The sequence below is a fragment of the Eublepharis macularius genome, chromosome 12, assembly GCF_028583425.1.
Source record: "Eublepharis macularius isolate TG4126 chromosome 12, MPM_Emac_v1.0, whole genome shotgun sequence".
NCBI lineage: Eukaryota > Metazoa > Chordata > Lepidosauria > Squamata > Eublepharidae > Eublepharis > Eublepharis macularius.
In genome coordinates, this window is record NC_072801.1 from 18,577,927 (window position 1) to 18,591,397 (window position 13,471).

Sequence of the window (13,471 nt, forward strand, 5' to 3'; positions counted from 1 at the left end):
TTCCCTTCTTTGATGGGAGGTTGGTTCCCAGCATAGGGAACAATGGGGCAGGCTGGCCAGCCTTCTCTGCGGGTGGTGGGGGGGTCAGGGGGGTGGTTGTCTGTGTGCCAGGGCAGGTGCTCTTTCCCAGGGACGATTTGGCACTGCCACCATTGTGGCACCCCTTGTCTGTGCAGAACTGCCCTGGGAAAGAGAGTTTAGGGGTTCCCAAAAGGGGAGGGCAGGCCAGCCTGTTCCTGGGGTTATGGTGGGTGTGGGGCAGGTGGGGGTTGATTTGGGTCTGTGAGGGGCTACTGGGGGGATTTGGGTCTGTGTGTGGCAGCTGGGGGGGAATTGGGTTTGTGTGGGGCTGTGAAGGGTGGACTTTAGGGGCTGAGAGCACCTACTTGGGGAGGCCATGAAATGGCCCCCCCAAGTGGGAGCAGGCTGAGCCTTGGTGGGGGGTGGGAGGAGGGGTGGGAGAAGGGCCCCAGAGGGTTGGGGGGCATTTTGCATGCAAAATGCCACCCCTGGCAACACAAGCCTCCCCCAGCTGTCAGTGGTAGAGATTAGAGCACCTACTTGGGGAGGCCATGAAATGGCCCCCCCAAGTGGGAGCAGGCTGAGCCTTGGTGGGGGGTGGGAGGAGGGGTGGGAGAAGGGCCCCTGAGGGCTGGGGGGCATTTTGCATGCAAAATGCCACCCCTGGCAAAGGAAGCCTGCTTCTTCATTTTTTCCCCATAGGAAATAATGAAGAAGATGCTCCTTTATGGGAGGATGGGGGGACCTGCTTTGGGGGGCCATAACATGGCCCCCCAAAGTCCAATCTGTCTGAAACTTGGGTGGGTGTTAGAGAAGGGTTAGAGGAAGGTCCCCACCAATTTTGGGCTTATTTGGTGGGAAAATGCCTCCTCCAGGCGTCCTGAAAGACGGAGGCATTTTCCCAGCAAAAAAACCCGAAAGAATCCCGAAAGAATCCCGAAAGAATGCCGAATCCCGAATCCCGAAAGAGATTCTTGTTTCGGCATTCGGCTAATGCCGGTAGAGAATCTTGTTTCGGGTAATCCCGAAACAAGAAAGCCGAAAGTTTTTTCCTTGCACACCCCTATTTATAACATACTGATATTCTAACACCGCCTTCTCATAAATGTAATTTTATTATTGTGTGTGTATGTGTGATCCACAATGTATTTAGCCAGTCATGAATGATATACTGTCTGTTGTTCTATTGCTGGCTTGAAGTTCATATATGATGAAAAGGCAGGGTATCAAAGTTTTAAATTAAACCCCAAACAAGAACATGGCGGGGCAGTTTCTGTTGGTTAGGTAGAAAATGCAAACTGTACTAGAGAAAGTACCCACAAAGTTCAGTCCCTGGGCTTGTTGGAGGGGAGGCAAAGAGAAAAGAAACTGCTGCTGATGGTGATGTCATCTGCTGTCTAATTTTGGTTTCGAGAACAACAAAACCAGACATATGGAAGTTAAAGCTGCAATCCTCTCTTGGAGCAAAATTAAGCGAGCCAAAAATAGTGCATTCTTAGGAAGAGATTCACTAGCCATATGTAATGGCATATGCAGAAAAAGGGGGAGACTGCTGCTGATGGTGATGTCATCTGCTGTCTAATTTTGGTTTCGAGAACAACAAAACCAGACATATGGAAGTTAAAGCTGCAATCCTCTCTTGGAGCAAAATTAAGCGAGCCAAAAATAGTGCATTCTTAGGAAGAGATTCACTAGCCATATGTAATGGCATATGCAGAAAAAGGGGGAGACGTCCTCAGCAAAGGGATTCAAGGGGCCAGTCCTGATCAATGATGCCAGTATTTTTTTTCTGCGCACAGACAGCGATCAGGCACGCACATTGTCCCAAGCTATGGATGGCCGTGCGTTTTAGCAGTCACTGGGCACAGCAGACTTGACAAGGAGGGGCTGCCACATTTCTAGGTGGGTCTTCAAAGAAAGGAAGTCAGTAGCAACTCCTGCAGATACCCCACACTAATCTCAAGGGAACGGGATTTTGAGGAGTACAGTGTGGGGGGGGGGGGGCTGCGGCTCAGCGGAAAGGCTTTTCTGCAGCTTCTCACCAACAACCATGGATCACTCAACAGAGGCACAACCCCAGGAACTAAACCGTGCAACAGACCTTGATGCCAACTCCCCCCCCCCATATACACTCAGTTGCAAGACTTAGTAATACCAACTACAACATCCAGTTGCACATCATGTGCAGCATCCAGTTGCGCATCATGTATTTGTTTAAATACCTGACCTCCCTCCCTGTTCAGTATGTATAACTGCTAATTGTGCTAATTTACAGTGGGATTCATACCTACCCTTTCTACATCAGATCCTCCCTTTCCCCCTTATATTGAGGTTTACACTTGAAAACCTCATAGCATGATTCACTCCAACCCTCAACCTCCCTACAAACTGCCCTATAAAAATCCCCCCATACAATTTTCTGTGAGATATGTATATGATAAAATGGGCTGTGATCCACAAAATCTCCCATTGAAATAAATATTGTTAGTTTTTAATCAGGGCTGGATCTAGGGTTGCTGGCGCCCAGGGCAACCCTAGTCTGACCCCTCATGCGTGCGCACAGTGCAGCACGTGCTCCTGCTGCTGCGTGATGACGTCACTTCTGTGATGTCATCACGCAGGGTGGAGCGTGCCGCCCGTGCGGTGTGCCGGTAGAGACAGTGTGGGAAGCAGCTCACACCATTTGCCTACCCACAGGACAGGGGGCGTCCGGCAAATGGCGTGAGTGGCTTTACAGGGCAGGCGAATGGCGCGAGTGGCTTTACAGTCCCCCATGCTGCCTTTTGCCTGCCCTGCAGGACAGGGGTCACACGGCAAGCCGGCCGCCCCCTGTCCTGTGGGGCAGGCAAAAGGCAGTGTGGGGGGCTGTGAGGCTGCCCGCACTGCCTCCTGTGTGCTCCCGGCAGCTGGCAGCTGCTCCTGGTGCCCCCACCCTGGCAGCACCAGGGGCAGACTACCCCCCCTGCCGCACCTCGATCCAGCCCTGTTTTTAAGGTGCCACTAGAATTTTGGGTTTTTTGTTCATTTTTATTTTTATTTTTTCAGAACAAAGAGGGGTACAGAAAAAAGAGGGGGGGATAACAGGATCCAAGGAACGGTAGGATTTTGCGCTACAAGAGTTGTTAAAATACAGCGTACACACAACATACCTTCATCCGAGTTCATCAATGTTAAAATGAAGATTGCATCCACTATTCCAGCTTCTGTGTACGTTACTGACTAGATACATTCTTTTTCTACAGAGTGTTCACTTTTAGATCAACTAAAGATCAAAAAGAGTGGACTCTATGCACATTCTTACTGCTATATCTTAATATGGTCTAATGCTTCTATACAGATCATTTCTATTTCTTTTAACTATTATCAGGGGTCATTTCGTAGAAAAATAGTTGGAGGAACTCATTAGCATAACTCATTAGCATATGGCATTATGGCATCACTGGAAGTGTGTCATTAACATAACTGATTTGCATATGCCACACCCCCTGACATCACCTATCCTGGCTGTTTTGGACCCAATCCTGGCCATTCAGGGCTGAAATTGGGCCCAAAATGGCAACAAGTGGCTGAAAATGGCTGAAAAAAGGCCCAAAATGGTCAGGATCAGGCCACTGCTGAGCAGGAGAGTGATCCACCACCTGTCAGAGGCCCAATCCGGGCTGTTTCGTCCCCAATCCAGGCCAAAACGGGCCCAAAATGACCAAGAGTCAGGTGGACAGGGACACCTGACATGTGACCTCTGTGGGGAACTGCCGGGACTGTATTCCTGTGCGTTCCTCCTCGAAATGAGCCCTGACTATTATGCCAAAATTTCCATATCTTGTATTCTACCTCATCAATGATATTTAAGCATTTTCCATCTTATCAGATCTGGGCCGATTCCAGACGGCCCTCCCCATCCCGAAACGTCGCGCGTTGTCGCGCGGAAAACGCAAAATATCGTGTTTTCTCGCACAAGTTTTGCGCGACCTCGCACAAAACTCACGTGAGAAAACGCGATATTTCGCATTTTCCGCACGACGACGCGCGACGTTTTGGGATGGGGAGGGCCGTCTGGAATCGGCCCTTGTATCTCCAGTTAAAATAATCAGATAGTCAGTAATATGAAAGGTCTCTACCTGAGAGTCTTTCTACACGAAACATCTTACATAGGGATACTCAAGTGCAGGGAGACGCAATGTTAACCAGGAAGCATAGTTTTAAAAGACAGAGCTGGTGGAGATTGCTCCTCAGAGGGTTTGTTAATTTCATCTCCGCCTCCCAGAAGGGGAGGTAAAATTGACAAAGCCTTTGGGGGACACGAAGATGAAATTAATAAACCCTCTGAGGAGTGATCTCTGCTCGCTCTGTCTTTTTAAACTAAGCTACCCAGCTAACATTGCGCCTCCCTGCACTTGAGCATCCCCATGTAAGAGGTCTCATGCAGAGCGACTCTCAGCCTCCGGAGAATCCTTGCCAGTCATAGTAGACAAGAATGACCTTGATAAACCAACGATAAGGCAGCTTCGTATGTTGATTGCCCATCAAGGGCTATTTGCATCTTCCTTCAAAAAACAGAACATCAATATGGTGCGGCTGGTAGAGAGTAGAGTTGGCTTGTATTACACCATAATGGGCTAATGAGTCACTGGCTACAAACAAGAAAAAGAAACCACTCTCAAATATATGTTTTGCCCTTTAGAAAATAACAGGTGAATGATGGTTGCGCTTGCCAGAGATGGGAATATTTGTGAAGCTGTCTTATAAGAAGAGGCATAATTGCATGTTTCTACTTCAGATAGATGGGATTGTTATCCACAGGAATTGTGCTGTTCTATGAGATGAGGCCAAACTGTTACTCCATCACCATAACAAGACAGTCCTTTACTCCAAAAGCAGGCAAACATTATTCTCTCCTTGGGAACATTTAAACTGCCGTGAAGGCAAAGGTACACAGAGAGGCATCATAGAGTATCATTGGAAGTGCCCAGTTATTTCTCGTCATCAGGGCCTTTTTTCAGCTGGAACATGGTGGAACGGAGTTCTGGAACCGCTTGAAAATGGTCACATGGCTGGTGGCCCCGCCCCCTGATCTCCAGACAGAGGGGAGTTTAGCTCCGTGCGGAGGGCAATCTAAACTCCCCTCTGTCTGGAGATCAGGGGGCGGGGGCCACCAGCCATGTGACCATTTTCTCTGAGGGCAATTTAAACTTTAAAAAACTCCCCCCTTGTTCCAGCTGACCCAAAGTGACATCATTGTGCGGTCCACCACTGAGTTCCACCACCTCTTTTCCCAGAAAAAAAGCCCTGCTCATCTTCGTGTATAAATTAAAAAACAAAAACTTATGTACCACTTTCCCAAAGTTATTGAAAAGAACAATGTTCAAAGTCCATACAATCACAAGAGAAACAAAGAACAGTTTGAACAGGAGAGAACACGAAATGCTACTCGGCCAGATTTCATGACTGAGAGCCAAGCTACAAGGGACAAACGGCACTTGAACGGCCCTTGAACAGGGAGGAATACACGGGAGTCCGTTCACTTGCCGTTCAAGTGTCATTCGTCACTTGTAGCTTGGCCCTGAATCTGCATCTCCTTCCACCCTGACACAGACTGTGGATCGGATCAAACCTTAATCCGTGGGCCATTCGATGAAAAATCTGACCCAGCTGGCATCCCTCAGCTCCAGCTGCAGTGTCTGTAACCTTTGTTGGCTGTGAGCACAGTATCATTCATTGAAGTGAAATCTTTGACATCCCAGTTCATTTTACAACTGGAGATTAGGACTGATTCTGAACTCATTTGTGACTCGTTTTCTGAATAATTTGGGGATAAAAATTCCCCTTCCTAAAATAACAGCAAGTGTTGAAATCGATGTGGCCCAGGAATGGGGCTGAATCCTCAGATGAACATCATGGTTATAAGAGGACCTCTTATACAACTGTTTTTCATTCATTCATTCATTCATTCATTCATTCATTCATTCATTCATTCATATTAAATTTATATTCCGCCCTCCCCACATCAGCAGGCTCGGGGCGGATTACAAGCAGAATTTAAAATCACATTTCACAATTTATACGATTTAAAACCATAAAACATTTAAATACCCTAGATTAAAATACATATATCTATATATCTATATATATATAGACACAGTGGCACAATAATCTAGAGGACCACCTTTTTTTAGCCATCTCCAGAGCAATTTGGCAGGGATATATGTGAGAGATGGAAGGTGTCACTAGTAGGGAGGGCATGTGCCATAGTTCCCTGGCTAGGGGGCACCACCTCACATCAACCATATGCCTGGCGGAACAGCTCTATCTTACAGGCCTGGTGGAAAGCTAAGAAATCCCACTGGGCCCTGGTCTCATTGGACAGAGCGTTCCACCAGGCTGGGGCCAGGACTGAAAAGGCCCTGGCCCTGGTCGATGCCAGGCGGGCCTCCCTAGGGCCAGGGATCTTTAATAGATGTTTATCACTGAAGCGAAGAGTCCTCTGGGGTTTTAAAAAACACTTTTTATTTTCAAATCACCCTGACCTGGATAGCCCAGGCAAGCCCAATCTTGTCAAATCTTGGAAGCTAAGTAGGGTTGGCCTTGGTTAGAAATTGGATGGGAGACCTCCAAAGAAGATGATGGTTGCAAAGGCAGGCAATGGCCAACCACCTCTATTTGTCTCTTGCCTTGAAAACCCCAGCAGGGGTTGCCATCGGTCACCTATGACTTGACAGCACTTTCAATCACCACCATTTTCAAGTCAGTCTACGTTGTCAAAATATAATTACATTCCAGTGTGTTACATGAGATGCTCTTTTTCTCTATAGTTATTTAACTAAGAGTAATTTTGTTCTTCTGTGAATACAATCATATTGTCATGCTCTTTTTATTACTTACTTACCTCATTTATACCTAGGGATCCCATTCTCCCGGTGGGGGTAAGCGATGCCCTGCTCCCATCTCTCCCCCCCACACACACACACCGCTTACCTGGCCAGTGGGGGGGGCAGGGAATGGGCCTCCCAGGCATGCTTCTGGGACCGGCACAATGATGTAACTAATGTCATTGCACCGCCCTGAGAGCACCCCCCATGCTTCACAGTGGGCCAATTTGGGTGCCAAACGGGCTAAATTGGGCTCCATCACTTTGCATGGTGATGTCACTTCCCGAAATTGTTGTCATCGTGCTGGTGCAAGGCCCGCATGCGCAGGACTCCAGGAAGAAGAAAAAGGTAAGCGCCAGGTCCTCTCCTCTGCCAGGAGGGTAAGGAAACCTGATCTTTTCCCCATTGGGGACCCAAAGCGACTTATGTCGTCCTCCTCTTCTCCATTTTATCCTCTGAACAACCCTGTGAGGTAGGTTAGGTCGACAGGATGTGACTGGCCCAAGGTCACGCAGCAAGCTTCCATGGCAGAGTAGGGATTCAAACCTGGGTCTCCCAGATTCCAGACTGTAACCGTTACACCACGCTGTGTCTCTCATTTTTATCAGTGCACATCAATACGGGAGTGGGGAGAAGTCAGTGAAACACAAACACAGACTTTGTATACACAGGGAGCTGTGCAAGTAATTCAGGGGAGGGAGGAGTCTTACGTGCAGTCCTACGCAGAGTTACAGCCGTCTAAATCCATTAAAGTCAGTAGGCTTTGAAGAGTGTAACTGTGCTTCGGTTTGCACCGTTAATGCATCAGGTCTGCTGCAGAAATGAGATAAGATAATTTGGAACTCTGAAATGGGGGGAAGGGGGAATTATAGATCTGGGAAACCATGTGACTTTAACTCTAGCATTTCCCTATCACCTTTAACTTGGAATTTGAGATCCTGTTATAGGATGCTGCAGAAACATTAAAGGAAAGGATAAAATCATGTTCTATTCTGAAGGTAGCTAGAATGAATGAATGAATGAATGAATGAATGAATTTATTTGCGGTCAGAGACCATAACAATGGCAAGCTAGAAGGAAAGAAGGGGGAAGATTGACTAACTGTGCAATCCTATGCAGAGTTGCTCCAATTAAAGCTAATTGAAATCAATGGGCATAGATTGGGGTAATTCTGCCCACAGTTGCGCTGTCAACCAACCGCTTGCTGCCTTCCGGCTATCACACATTACCGAAGCCCCTGGGCTTTCAGGTAGAGAGAGGCCAGCCTCCTTGCAATTAGGAAGGAAATACCACCGAAATCAAAAAAAGTTGGTATATGTGAGACCAATTATCTGAATATTGTGAAGGTCACAGTTTCTAGAGCAATCCTGAAATAAACACTTGATCTTAGCAAGAGCAAAAGTTTTATCCGACATTGCATTAAACACCAGCATGCAGGGGTTTTTTTCAGGGGGAACGCGGGGGAACGGAGTTCCGGCACCTCTTGAAAATACTCAGCAATAGTGCTTGAAAATAATATGATTTCAAAGAATCCCGTATGTTTCTTCATCAATTTCCTCTTGAGATGTATGTGCTGTGGTTTTTTAATGCCTCCAAGCTGAATGTGTGAACTATTTACCTTGAAAAATGTGTTGAGTGATAGGAAATTAAAGCTCTGTCTGTGAAATTGATCTCTGGTGGCTGGCTGTTTGACATGTAAATCAACACTGAATGGTATACTTGTGGAGCCCTCTTAAGCAGGTCTTCTCAGAAGTAAGCCCCATGTTTTTTCAGTGGGGCTTAGTCCTGGGGAAAGTGTCCCTCGGACTGCAGCCTTTATGAGCATGTGCTAGCGTTCAACCTAAGTATTCTGCTGAGAGGACAGGGGCAGCAGAAAGGGGGCGGGGAGAGAGCAGGCAAAACCTGTTGCAATAGCAAGCCCAGTCCTACAGAACTGTTGATCCCACAATCGCGAGCGCTACTCTGAGACTATTTATAGGAGCTAGTGTTTGCCACTGATTACAGCAAGTGCCTGTCTGGTATCCTGTGAAGACTCTTGGTGGAGCTCGCAGGCAGAGGAGATGCCCCTGGTAGCCTGCTGCTTACTCTGCCATTTGAGCTGAGTTTCTGGCTGGGCTTTCTGCTGCTGGGATCCTTGGTGGTGGTTGGGTCACCTCATTAGGTTCTTCAGCAGTCCAAGGAACCTCGGGATCCAGCGGGGTTTCAACCTCTGTGGGATCAGCCCCTATGGTTTCCTCATCCTCTGATGAAAATCCACTAGGCCCAAGCTTTTCACTAGGTTTGGTCCACAATTTCTTCTACTGCTTCATGCTTTTTTGCAAATCTTGCATGCAGATTTTCTCAGTGGTACTTACCAGATATTTCCTGCATTGCACAGGGGGCTGGACTAGATGATTCTTGGGGGGGGGGGGCTTCCAGCTCTATGTTTCTAAGAGCCTTTTAAGGTAGGACAGTGTTATTCCCTTACTTTCTGGCTTTGTGCAGAAAATCAGATGAGCATCTGGAGTCTGACCAGAATCCTGCCTGCTTCCCACTGCATTCATTGCCCTGGATCTGGGCTGAGCTTATCCATGCAGCATCCTTGGACAAAAAAGCCTGGGGAGTCCACAGCATTGGAGAAACAAGCCACAGGTGCCCCACAGGTGCAGTCTGTGCCCAAGATGTCTTTTGATGTCTCAAGGGAGGGAGTCTTGACTCGAGCCGTCTCTCTACAGACAGATTAAAAATAAACACTCACACGCATTTCAATGTAAACAGTAATACTGCCTTATAATAGGGAAATCATTACATAAAAACAAACAGTGAATCATTCAAATCAACTTATCGCCTCTGCAGTTCAGATTATCAGGGTGAACAAACTGAGAAGGAGCCACAACCTATCCACTGCTTTATACGTTTATACAAGTTATCTGGGTCCAATAACAGATAAATAAGGGCTGGCTGGCCAATTATGTTTGTAAGAAACAACCCCCGCCCCCTGCTTTCAAAGTCTCCCTAAGTTTAAGTCTCCCTAAGAGAGGAGACTTACAACAATTGATGTGAGTTTTAACTCGTGCCACAATCTGGCACGGGTTACAGCGTCAAAAGCCGCCTTCATGAAGGCAGCAGCAAGAATCCCCTGACTCTTGGTTGTATAGTTATTAAGAATTAGGGGTGTGCAAAAAAAATTTTGGGTTTCCCCGCTTAGGGAAAGCAGAAAAAAGATTTGAAGCAGAAAAAAGGGTTGGGAATCCCTTGTTTGACCCACTTCAGTGCGCTCTGTAAAGGTTCAGAGCACACCGACAAACTACCCTCCCACTGCTTATTTCACCTGATGGGACGGTGAGGAGGGATCCCTCTCCTTCCCCTCCCATCAGGTGAAATAAGTGGCAGGGGGAGTTCAAACCCCACTGGCACAGATCAGCTGCTTGGTGGGGTTTGCGATGGGCCCTTTAAACTCCAGGTGAAGCGCAGAAGGGCCCTTGCACCGCCGCTTGCAATGCAAATGGTGGCGAAAAGCCCCCCCCCCAACCCAGGTGGAGTTTAAAGGGCCTTTTCACTGCAGCTGTCAGCGTGGATCAGCTGCTTGGCGGGGATTTTCCCACCAAGCAGCTGATCCACGGTTTAAATGCCCCTTTCCCTGTCACTGCGCAGCAGCACGGAAAGGGGCATTAAATTAAAACCCCATGTCCCGAAGCTTCCCAAAGCAATACAAATGGCTTCAGGAAGCTTAGATTCAGGGTTTCTGAATTGGGCCCAGGATGCTGGACCTGATTCAGAAATCCCAAATCTTTGCGAATTGGGTCCGATTGGGTGTTTTACCCAAATCGGAAACCCAATTCACACATCCTTATTAAGAACGTTTATGTCAAAAGATGATCAATTGTACCAACCCTTTACCTAAAACCAGCCTCTTCCCTCCCCAAGATTTCATTAGTTTCCAACCAGTCCACAGGTCAGTAGAGACAGAGCTTAGTGCTTCCCAACCACTGATAGAAGACCAATTGGTCTGTAGGTGGACAAGTTCACTCTGTCCCCCTTCTTATAAACCAGTATTATGATAGCATGGCCATTTCCACACACGTTGAATAATGCACTTTCAATGCACTTTTGCAATCCTTTGGAAGTGGATTTTTTGTTCCACACATGGAAAATCAGTTTCAAATGTTCACTAAAGAGTATTGAAAGTGGATTATCCAACGTGTGTGGAAGCAATCCATGTCTCCAAACAGATGGCATAACTCCTGTTGCATTTATCTGAGTGAAAACAGTTGCCAATACCCTTCCACCAAGAGATACTGGCTTTGAAAAGTTCTGGAGGAATTAGATTTGGGCTTGGGACCTTCCCATTCTTCATTTGCGAAAATTAAAACTAATTTCAGTTGATTGAACAGGGGACCACTCTAGCAGTTCAACTAAATTCCAGTTGCTCTGATTGTCATGAACTAGCAAAAATATTAGCAAAATGTTCTTTCCAAGTATGGAAATAAATATGGAATGAGGGTGGCCTCCTAAGATGTAAAACAGAACTAACCAACTTCCAGAATTCATTCACTTTCTATGCACTCTGATGAGCTTTTGCCAGTTATTAAGACAAGCTTCTTCTACATATAGCTTGTCTATATGTTTTTTTTTCCAAAAAAAGAAAAGTTTGTAATGCAACTGGAGAGCTAGCATGTCTGTATTCCATAAGTACCTGATAGCAAACCATGCATACCTGCAGCCTGGCAATAAATAGTGCACTACTTGTGATGCTCCCACATGTCCCAAAACATGCCCTGTATAGAAAATATGCACGTTGCCCTGTTCACACAAAACGGTGACCGTATGTATCAAGAGCATTGCAGGTGGTACATGCTCCTGTTAGTGGGTTCCTGGTATGTGTGGTGGTAACATTTGAAAAGGACTATAGGTAGACGCAAAAGATCCCTGTTTAGCTTCTTTTAAAAAATTGTTTATATTTCTGTTCTTTGCATTTCACCAATGGGCTTGCAGATTCTTTTGTCTCACATACACATGTTGTACAGGTTTGTGGCTCATGATTTAATATGAGCAATATATGTATAAAGTTGATTTATTGGTGCCCAGTAAATGCAAAAACTGCATGGAATCCTTGGGAAAACTTAAGTGTGAGGAAGGAGAAAATGGTGCAAAGAACTAAAAAAATATATTGGGTTAAATTCATGTGAGAGAAGAGGTGAAATCAAAATGAGATTTTTCAGGTGGAAATAACAGGGATGACTCATTTAGAATAATCTCTAATACAACTGCAAATTTCTATAACATTACATGACCTGCCATAGCAAAATCCATATGAAATTAATGTTTTAAAGAAAAATCTTTAATGTAAATCATAGATTTGGCAGATACAGGCTTTAAAAAAGTTAAATTGCAAAGCTGTAGTACAGTCTAAAACAGCTAAAAATAAACAGTTCAGAGAGAGAAAAATCATCAAAAGAATGTGAAATCCCACTGGAAGAAAAACCTCTGAGTGACAGGAGCCCCAGTGAAAAAATTCCCCAAACTCTGTGCATTGAACTAGGCAATGAGAGATGATGAAACTGCAAGTGACTAACAGAAGGAAAGGCCAATATTTTAGTATCTGGAAGCTATAGGGGGAGGATTGGAGAAAGGGCAGAGGAAGGAGAGACATCACCAGCTGCTTAAATCCCCCCTGCCGCCTGCCAGCTGATAGTTTAAAGGGACCTGCCCTTGCAAGTCCCTTAAAGGGGCAGTTTAAATGGCCATTTCCCTGGGGAAATGGCCATTTAAACTGCCCTAGTAAATACGACCCAACGAACCAGTATAAAGTTCGTGGAAGTTCCAGAAAAGAGGCTTCCACGACCCCTGGTTCAGGAACCCCAAACCAGCCTGTTTCGTGGGTTTTTTTGAGTCGTATTTCGGTTCGTGCCCATCTCTACTCTTAACCGCTACACCAAACTGGCTCTAATAAATATAAATACATGCCACAATATAAATACATGCAACAAGCAGCAATACAATATCTCTCCATCAAGATACAATACAGAAGTCTTCCAGACCAACTGGTAAGCACGAAACAATATGATAATGAAACCCCCACTTGGAACCTCAATAAATATAAAGTCCAGAGACTGCAAGTAGGTAAGCATTCATTATATTTTAAGTGTAAACCGGTGTCTTCTTGATGTTATTTCAAAAGGAATTGCCTTGCATTCAGAGTTCGATGCCTATAGAAGCCTTAATTATATGGATGAATTGAGATATATGCATTGATAGTGATTGGTTTGGTTCCTGGGAGGTTTTCCTGTTCCTTGTAGCTTCTGTGTCCTGGGCAAACTCCTCCTTCATACGCATATTATTATATCAGTCAAGGTTAATATGCCAATGTCTGAAGCCAAAGTAAACATACACATATCGTAGGCCTAATTTTTGCAAAGGCGATCTCTTTCTAATGTCTGTAATGGTTGTTGGACTAACCGGAACCTGGGCAAAACCCCATTGATGGAGCGCTCCCAAAGAATTTTTGTTCAAGACGTTGTTTGTAAAAGTACACAACTTTGCCTTTGATCTCCTGAATCTTCTTTCTACCACTGTTCCATGAAGACTGTTTTAACAGTAACATT